The 9,476-nt window shown below is 49.1% G+C and overlaps 2 long non-coding RNA genes across 3 annotated transcripts; one reads left to right on the forward strand and one right to left on the reverse strand.

The window, feature by feature from the left end:
- Positions 1-324: 324 nt before the first annotated feature.
- Positions 325-4,521, reverse strand: LOC148758704 (uncharacterized). The gene is made up of 2 exons (XR_016020911.1): positions 2,331-4,521; positions 325-1,992 (listed from the first exon to the last, which is right to left on the reverse strand). It is a non-coding gene; the product is annotated as an uncharacterized LOC148758704 (long non-coding RNA).
- On the forward strand, positions 1,561-7,738 carry LOC109448373 (uncharacterized). 2 transcript variants are annotated; one of them, XR_002137510.3, is made up of 3 exons: positions 1,561-1,923; positions 6,588-6,710; positions 7,406-7,738. It is a non-coding gene; the product is annotated as an uncharacterized LOC109448373 (long non-coding RNA). The 2 variants fall into 2 exon arrangements; XR_012494583.2 differs by lacking the exon at positions 1,561-1,923 and adding an exon at positions 4,934-5,035.
- The last annotated feature ends 1,738 nt before the right edge of the window (positions 7,739-9,476 follow it).

Raw genomic sequence — 9,476 nt, forward strand, 5'->3', positions numbered from 1 at the left:
TACAATCTCTTCTAAAGTACTATGCAAATACACCTTCATAACCAACCCCCATCTTCTTCTTCCAAACAGATTGTGCTACTGAGTTCTTCCATATACAGACGTTGTGGATCTGCCATTGCCACAGACGCTAACATAAATGCATCATACAGTACGTATAGTGTCAGTCTCACAGGAAGCTGTCAGTAAGTGTTGGTTATTATTAGTATTGATGTTAATGTTAGAACTATTGCTAGTTAACATGAAAGTACTTTGTAAATTGCATAAAATGTAAGGACCATTATTCTTACTACTATTACTACTAATTGTAATAAAGTTCAGTTGAAGCAACACGAAGTATTTATTTTTATTTTGACACTTGACCTTCAGAGCCTTCCAGCATTCCCAGTACATGATCTCCCACTCATTCTGGAGCCCAGGGTGCAAAGGAAGGGGAGTTTTTAAGGATAGGGAGAAAGGGGAAAGGAAGAGCCCTAGGGAGCCCCTCTTTCATCTCAAAGCAGCCAGATTTCTGTTTTTGCAAAACAGTGAGCTCACTGTGCACTCCCCAACAATAATAAACTTTCCCTGGCCTGGCTGGCTCCGGGCAGCGATTCCTCTGTAAAGAGCTGCTCCAGGAGCCTTGCCTCACCCTTCCAGACTACAGCCCTCCCCATACCACAGCTAGCCTGGAGTGAGTCAAAACATAGGGCTGGGAAACGCAATGATATCCCCATCAGCCCAAAGCTCCGGGCTCATTAGCTTTGGCTAGGCTGGTTTTCCCACTTCTTTACATTTGTATTTATCAGCCCTTCCCTTTATTAAAACAAAAATGCTGAGGACTAGCAACCTAGTCCCAACCCTCTATCCAGGCTGCTAGATAGCAAGTTGCGATTCTGTTATGGTGTTATGTTTGGTATGCACACACGTCTCCATCTCCTTGTCTGTCTTTACCCTGATACTAAAGGATACACACACACACACACACACACACACACACACACACACACGATATCTTAAGACACAGAGTTAGAAATAAACACGCATTTAAACAAACTTCCATACAGTCTCATAATCCTTTAAAAAGCATAACTCTCTTGATACCCTTCCCACCCTCAAAAAATCACCATCATTTATGGTGATAAATTTCATCTGAACAGCTTGTCTGAGATGGCCCTGCTTGGGGATGTGTTAAGGGATCGTGAGAGGCAAGAACATCAATGTCTTGGAGATGGATTTTTTCCCTGAAGCAGAATCCCATGTGACAACACTGTATCCATAGTGGGAAGGAACTGGGATGGGGCGGGTTTCAAGCAAAGCAACCAGGTGGAGAAAGGGACAGAACTCTGGCGGTAGGGTCTAGGAGACTAGGTAGCCGAGACCTGCTCAAGGAGACACGTGGAGAGACGCCTGCTGCAGTCCTCCCTAAAGTTCCTTGCTACCTACGTTGCTGTCTTACCCCAGCTTGCCATCTAAACTGGCACGCTCAGAGAACTTCGCTCTAAATTGGAGCACAAGGTCAGCTCTCCACTTGGCCTTTTCAGAGGCCACAGCCAACGTCAGAGGTGAGAGGGTCGCAGAGCACCCACGTACTTCGAAGCTCCCTGTCCCTCACCCCCGCTGGTTTGTGGAAGAGATGGGTCGGGCAGGGGACTCCTAGGCCTGGCATCCTTGCAGCCAGCTGGCTGGGCCTTCGAAGAGGCCCAGGCTGAACCTCGAGTCACCCCGCTGCAGCGCGGCCAAGCGCTCGGGCAAGAGAAAGGCCTTTTTTGGTAACACTCAGCCCCGCGGTAAGGAGGACCCGGTTCTTCGAACCGCTAGAGCCGCCTCAGAGTGGATGAAAACAAACGTCTGGGTTGGGCGCTCCTCTGGCCTTTCCAAGGGCCCCCACCTCCGCGCGCCAGGAACCCCCCGGGGCTGCGGGGGTGGAGGAATCGAGTCAGCACGGTAATTTACACATTTACTCGCGGGCCGGTTCCGTGGCGGAAGTATTTGCCTTTTCCTAAAGGATTAATTCTGGTATTAAAAAAAAAAGTATTAGTTTAGGCCAGGGCGTAGGGTTACGCAAGAGCCACTCGAGCGTGAAATCCCAGGAACTACGTGATTCGCTGAGAACCCCCGGGGAGGGGAGACTGCGTCGCCCGCCAGGACCTGCCCAGCCTGGGGCGCGCGGGCAGCCCGGCGCTCTGCAAAATTGGGTGGAAGGAAAAGGAGGACCTAGTGGTTGATGCTGGCACAGTGGCCGCACGAGTGATCAGATCTCTGACTGCGTTCTTCCTGAAGGGGCGGGGAGCAGGGAAGGGAAGAAAGACGGCGGTGGTGGTGGGGTGAGGGGAGTCGCGTCTGGTTCCTACCTCCCCGCTTCCTTTCCCTGCCAGCGTGCCAGGGCACGGGGGAGCCCAGCGCTGTCCTCAGCAAAAGCTGGTGTGTTTTTTAGGTCCAAAAATAAAGGAACCCTGGAATGAGCCTCCCAGGGATCAGGCCTAGAGGAAAAAAAGGGGAAGCGCCAGACAAGGGTGCTATTCACTCACCCGGTAGGATTAAAACAAACACCCATACCCCAAGAAGGAGGGTAGCTGGGAAGGGGGGCGAGAATGGGCAGAGAGCCTGGCCGGCCGTCAAGACCACAGGTGCGCATACCCCCAGACCCTCCACTCTTGCCCGCATGCGCAAGGGCTTCAGCAGGGAGCAGGAGTGCCAGTAGGTTCCCACCGGACTGCACCAGAGCTGGGGATTTCCACGGTCCTGCTTCGGAGACCCGTCGCCGCCGGCGCTTTCCTGCTTGGGCCGCCAGAAGGCGGGGTCTCAGAGCTGGAGTCCCTCCCTGCGGCCTCGCAGTCTCGGTCAAATCTGGTACAGGCAGCCATAACGGCTGTCCCTGGTTGGGGTAAATGGGCCAGGATCTCCAAATATTTTGACTTGCCTAAACCGGGCGGTTCGATCCAACTCAAGAGACAAGGGGGAAGGCACGGTGCTTAGGATTGAGTACATATTTACAGTATGTTGTTCGACTTGGACTTGGCTGACCCTAAATAGCTGTGTGACCTTGAGCAGATCACTTGAACTTCGTTTCTTAGTCTGTAAAATGGGAATAATTGCACTGCCTTCTTTGCCTTCCTCATTGGTCTGTGTGAAAGATACAATATTATAATGTACTTAATCAAATGTAAGAGATTTTGAACAATATAATAACCAATATTTGTTTAAGGCTCTGAAGTTCATTCCCAGACATTATCTCACCAATCCCCACAGCAGCCCTGTGAGGTAGGTGTTACTTTCATCACCCTCCTGTATAGGTGAGGAAAGCAGGTCCAGAGCTGGTCCACAATTACTGAAACCAGGTTCTCTGGCTCTAAACCCAACATTCCTTCTTCTGCCTCACCGGTTGCTAGCCTTTTTTGGGGCTAGCTTCTTAGAAACCCAGATGCTTCTAAGAAACTGCAAGAAAGTCAAATGCCTCTCCGCATAGGAGTTTGCAGGTTAAGGATGCAATATCATGCACAAATTAGCACCAGTTATTTGGGAGTTAAAAATCAATCATTCAGCTTTGAGCAAAACTGTGTAGCTATGCTTCTCTGGCGATCCCCTAAGACTTCTCTCTCTCTGTTCCCGGGTTTTCTATACCCTGGCTCTAGGAAGGGGATCTGGAGGAAAATCTGAAGCTCTAGAACACATTTAAGTATTTAGGAGCTTGACTGAGTTGCCCTTACTGGGGATGGCTGCATTTTAAATGTCCACACCTGAGGAGGACCCCTCCCCTGATGATGAGTGGGGAGGAGGAAAGTGGACCTGCGACATCGCAGGACATCTGTTCTCATCTAATTTTGGTCACACCTACTGTGTGCATATCCACCCAATATGTACATTCCTACACTTAGCTGAAGGCCACTTGACGACTATGGCAGACTGCTGCTCTTAGAGCATTTCTAGCCTAGGGGAAGCCAATAGCCCTGACAGTCAGACCTGACCTAGGTATTACTGGAGCTAGAAAGCCAGGAAGCAGGTGGCCCCCCACCCCTGACCCATCCAGAGGACCACCATGCTTTAACTTGAATTTCCTTTTCTGGCCAAACCCAAAGGATCCAAGTCTGATGTGTCCCTAGTAGATGTGAAACTATTCTCTTCATTTACATTTTGTTTCAAAGCTGAAACTTGGTTGCCATTTGGCATGGTGGCTTTCCATTCCTAACTCCTTACCTTGTGCGCCTCTATTTGCCCTTCATTCAGTTATTCCACTATTTATTTAGAGAACACTTTCTTTCTCAGACCGTGGGATTTAATGACAAACCAAGCCAAATTGGCTTCAGCCCCAAATCTAGAAGCTTCCATTTCCTCCTAAATGTCCTAATTTCCTGATGCAACAGCCCCAAAGTCATTAGAGGCAGTGCTTGTTCAACACTCCCACCAGCCACATGACTGACTTAGAGCAATCTATTCTCTCTGGGCCTCAGTTTCCTCACCTGTCAAGTGTTGATATTAAAACCTATTCTCCCTACTTCAGGGGCTTACTGTGAAATTCTGTATGTTAATGCCGAGGGCTTTAGAAAGGTGAACCATTGTCATGAATCTCTTTTCCTGCACTAGGTCCTTCTAGGTAAAATAGCTGGAAAGCAAGGCCTGAGGCCGAGGTCTGTCTACCCTCTTCATCTTGCTCTTGGTGGGTTTCCTCCTGGGGTGGCAGCCTAGCATCTCTGTTCTTCTGGGCTGACAGACAAAGAAGCAGTGGCTGCCCCTGGACCTAAGAGCTAGAGCAAGACAATAACAAGGTTAGGCTGTCTTCTCATCTCTCCTAGAGGGACACGACTTCCTTTTCCCAAATCCCTGGTGGTGCCAAAGCTTGCAGCAGTTGGATTTATTTGAGGCTTTTACTTTTTTTGTTTTGGTCAATTTAGGAAGAAAAGAGGCAGTGACCTCTTCTTTAAAAAACAAAACGAGGCAGGAAGTGTGCTGCGCCTGAGTGGCAGGGACTGAGGGTGTAATTACAGGTTTTTGTTCAGCGTTTTCATGTAATTAAATCGAAAGGAAAGCGAGAGCCTGGCCTAGCCTTCTTGGATGCAAGGTAGACAAGAGGGTGTGTGTGTGTTGGGCTGGGGAGGAGAGGCAGGAGGTGAGAAATGGATTTGCTTTTCAGGCTGAGAAGAAGCGGATTCTCACCTTTATTAATATCTTTACATTCCTTTTTCAAAAGGTAGCCAATTATTCATCTTTTATTCGGTGCCACTGCACTCTCCTTGGTGACATTTCCCAACCATGCGCAGCCTTCTCAGCACTGATTTCCCTTCAACCGTAGACTCTACCCCTCCCCATTTTTTCATATTGCCGCTTTCTGCCTGGCTGCCCACACAATAAACCCACTGCAGAATCCACAGCCAGCTTTCTTGCCTACGGAGTTTTGATACTAGCGACCTCCGACGCTGCGAAATAGTACCTCCTTTTGTTTTTAACATCTTCTGGCTCTCCCTGTGCCGCTTTACAGTACTTCCTACCACCGCCGCCCCATCCGGCCGTCCCCTTGCCTGCCTCGGTTTCCCCCGGCAATCAGTCTCTGTGCACTCGAGCCGGTGATCTGCAACGCCCAGAGCATTCCCAGAGCGTTTGAAATGGGGACGAAGCCTCCGGGAGCGCGGGCTCCTCTCCCCTTCCCTCCCCTTTCCTCTCCCTCCCCAAGCCCTCGGTGTCCCTCTGACGTTTCCTGGACGTTGTGAACTGGCAGCAAGAATGGATACACTGTCTGCTCACATTCTTAAGGGCAGGAAACCTGACCCACCCCAAACCACGCGCTCCAGAGTTAGGGCACTTGCAGTTTCCCGGAGGGCGGGCCTCTGTAAGGGTTAGGGGCGCTGGCCTTGGGCACCCCTTCCTCCTGTTCCACCTTCTCCTCCTCCTCCTCCTCCCACCCCCCATCGTGCCCGCAGATTACCACCGCCGCCACCCCCCTACGCCCCCTTCACCTACTCTTCCCAAGAACAGATTGTTTATCAGAACGGGCAGCCAAGAAACCTACTCCTGTTTCTAGCCTCTGCCAGAGATTAATCACACTTTGGAAAGGCACAAAACTTGACTGTGCTGAGGCGGGCGGAGGGGGGGGGGGCGTGGAGGGGTAGTTAAAAGAAAAGACCAATAATTTTGACATTTGACAAGCTGACCAAATTGGAGTTACCTTTTCCCTCCTTTAAGTCAGGCAGAGGACTGAGTTATATTTCATTCCCACTCCCTCTACCCCTCTACCCTCACCCTCCTATTCCCCTTTCTTCTCTCTGTCGAAGTCTTCATGTTTGATGCTTTAGTAGCACTGACTGGCTTTTAATTCTGATTAACATTCTCAACTGCTCTGTGTGTGTGTGTGTGTGTGTGTGTGTGTGTGTGTGTGTGTGTGTGTGTTGGGGGCTAGAAAGACACATTCACAAACCTGACCGTCTGACAAATCCCCCCTTTTAATCCTTCCCTTTGAAATGACATCAAGATGGACTGGGAGGGGGGAGCGGGGATGAAGAGAGGAGGAATGGAAAAAAGAGAGGGAGGGGGAAGCAATTTATGTGCTTTTCTAAGGCAGCTAGTAAAATTCCTAAGGGAGAACAAATGCCCAAATTGACTGTCTTGGTGTATTTTAGACACCGTCTTCGGGGTGAATCATGTCAGAGCTTTGCACTGGACCTGCAGCCTGGACGCCAGGGACAGGCACACAAAACAGCCCTGTGTCTGGGAGGTACCTTTCTGAAGGAGGCAGGAGACAGGTATTTGCTCTCACCAGATTCCTCTCTGTCAGGATTTTTTCCCCTCTAACTCATTGCAAGATGGATTTTTTTTTTAATGGGCGCTGATAAATAAAAAACAGGGATAGAAAATGCCCCATAAAACATGGCCCCCAAAGGGAAGGTGCAAAACCCATTTGATCCAAGATATAGATATCTCCACCCTGGATTTTTTTCCCCTTTGCTTTACAACTCTGCAGACATCAGGTTAGCAAAAGGTAATAAATAGTCCTTGCACAGCAGGGTCTGGACTAGTGAAAACAGTTTACTGAAATTAATGGGCTTGGCTTGAACCAAAACCTCCACTTTGGAATTAATGCCAGACATAGTTTTCCTGAACTCTATCCAACCGCCTAAGCGGCATACAATTTTTGTTCTATTTGTGCTGGAAAATAAAGCCCGGACCCTTGATTTCAGTGTAGATTATAATTAAAAAAAAAAAAATTCAGCACAGTGAACACTATACCAATTCTCAGTTTCTGCTAGTAGAAGCCCTGTGCTCTGAGCTATGCTTGATGGTGTGACTGTCAGAAGTTATCTGGTAAACTTTCCATTGAAAACCATCTCCAGACTCCCGCCCCATCGGTGGCCTCAGAGCTTTCACCATGACATCCGAGAGATTCAAGAAAAGCTCCAGAAACCAGCTCGGTTCTCAATAACAACTCTGTCTTCCCCAGGGCTCTTGGAAAGGCTGGATCTGAACCATGCTGCCTGCATGATCTCCATTCCCCACCCTACATGAAGCTCCAATACACCCAACCGAAATCCACCCCGCTAGCCGTCCCCGGTACTTAAGGTGTCTACAGTTCTGAAGCTCCTTTTATTTTTATTAATGTATTTTTAAGGTTGTGAGGCGCGCGCGCGCCCGCACACACAACACAGAGGTTCACACCCAGTGGTTATGGCAGGTACCATGGAGATCGGGTACCCCGGCTGTCAGTGTCAGAACCCAACCTGCCCTCTCTCCACCGCCCTCCTATTATTAATAAAAGCCTGGTCGTGGGCAGCCAGCGTTCTGGTTTTCATTGTACAGTCTGCACTGGTGACACAGGACATGTGGAAAATTTTGAGAGCACTGCAGTGAATGGCGTGCGGGGGGGGGGGGTAGCGTGAGCAGGGGGAAGGGAGGAGGGCAGGGGAGGGAGGGGAACGAGTTACTTTTTAGCTTCCGCTAAGTACTTGGCAGCTCGCCAGGACCGGAGGATTCTGGGAAGCGAAAACCTCCCCAGTATAAACTGCCAGCTTTAAGCAGCCCTGACAGTTCTGCTCCTTCCAAACTTGGCAGCCGTTCAAAGTGCTCTTTCATTTGAAATGCTGGAAGCCTGCCATGTGCAATGCAGATTTGCTGTGCCTGTGCGCAGAAGGAACTGATAAATGCCGTTGCAGTTGCCATGGGGACAGGAGGCTATCAGAATGGCCTTGTGATCCGCAGCCTCTCAGCGCGGCAGGCTCTCGCTCTCCCTCCCGCCCCTCCTTCTAGTCAGTGAGATGGTGAAATAAATGTTCTGGAAAAAGGTTAACCCTCCCCGCTCTGGTTCTGCAGCCGAGAGGAGATTAACCTCTAAGCATTTCCCCGAATCTTAAGTGCCAGCCAGGACCACAGGACTCAGCACCATCCCGGGGCGGGTCACCAAGCCCCTCCCCCCACCCAAACAATCACACACGCACACACACCAGCCCTGCTCCCTGCCCCCCAGGGGCTTTCACAAAGCTGTGTTTTTAATAGAGCTTTTCAGCAAGTCCAAGTGTAAGTCTTTGAGTCATGAAAACCCGGATGTAAACACAGCAGCCCGACATTCTGCACAGTTTGCGTGTATTTTATCTTTTTAATAATATTTTGCTGGCAACTTAGAACTGCAAGGATGCCAGATATTTTAGCCAGCCACTTACATCATGCAGCATCCATCTTAGGGAGAGTGACTGCCTGTCCTTTCCTTGTTTCTTTCTCTCTCTCTCTCTCTCTCTCTCTCTCTCTCTCTCTCTCTCTCTCTCCCTCTCTCACTATCCTGAGACCGCAGGAAATTTGGGTCTTTCTGAAGAGATCTTATTACAGTAGAGGCAACTGCGTCCCTTAGAACTGTGCACTTTACAATGAGCATGACATTGCCCTAGGCAACAACAACAGACGTATGTTCCTGCTGGAGACAGGACACTGGGTGCTCTGAGGTGAAACAGGTCTATTATTGATGCTCAATGTGAGGGTGCACCAGTCTGGATGGCCAGCTCCCCATTTTGCACAAGCTGCTGTTTCAAACACAGTCTGATTCAATGTACAGAAACAAAATAGCACATTCAGATTTGGTACATGTTCAGGTCTATAATGCCAACTCTCCGGGTGGCCTGTTTAATGGGGAAAAAATGAAATACTCCATTCCAGCCAAGGCCTGTGAAGGCCAAAGAGGTTTAGTGATTTATTTACATTGAGCTGTATTCCTTCTCAACCCAACTCGCTATTTCCTGAAGGTTTCCTGAACCTAAACCTTTGTTAACATCCCAGGAAGAGAACATATTTTTCCTGTGGCTTTCAATATTTTCTGCTAAATATATTTCAGTGCACTGTTTATCTAGGGTTTCAGCTTTCAGACCTTTATGTACTTTTAACACCTTGAGGCTGTTCCACTGAAAAATGGTGTATGTTTATTAAAGAAGACTTTATGTGCTGGGCGTTAAGGCAGTGGGGATTTCTTTTTGGGTCTGTCTGTATAAGGGCTTCAGGATGAGATCCAAGTTAAAGGCCTGTTTAGTTTA

This window comes from Rhinolophus sinicus, chromosome 3 (genome assembly GCF_057876585.1).
Source record: "Rhinolophus sinicus isolate RSI-liver-muscle chromosome 3, RSI-T2T, whole genome shotgun sequence".
Lineage (NCBI taxonomy): Eukaryota > Metazoa > Chordata > Mammalia > Chiroptera > Rhinolophidae > Rhinolophus > Rhinolophus sinicus.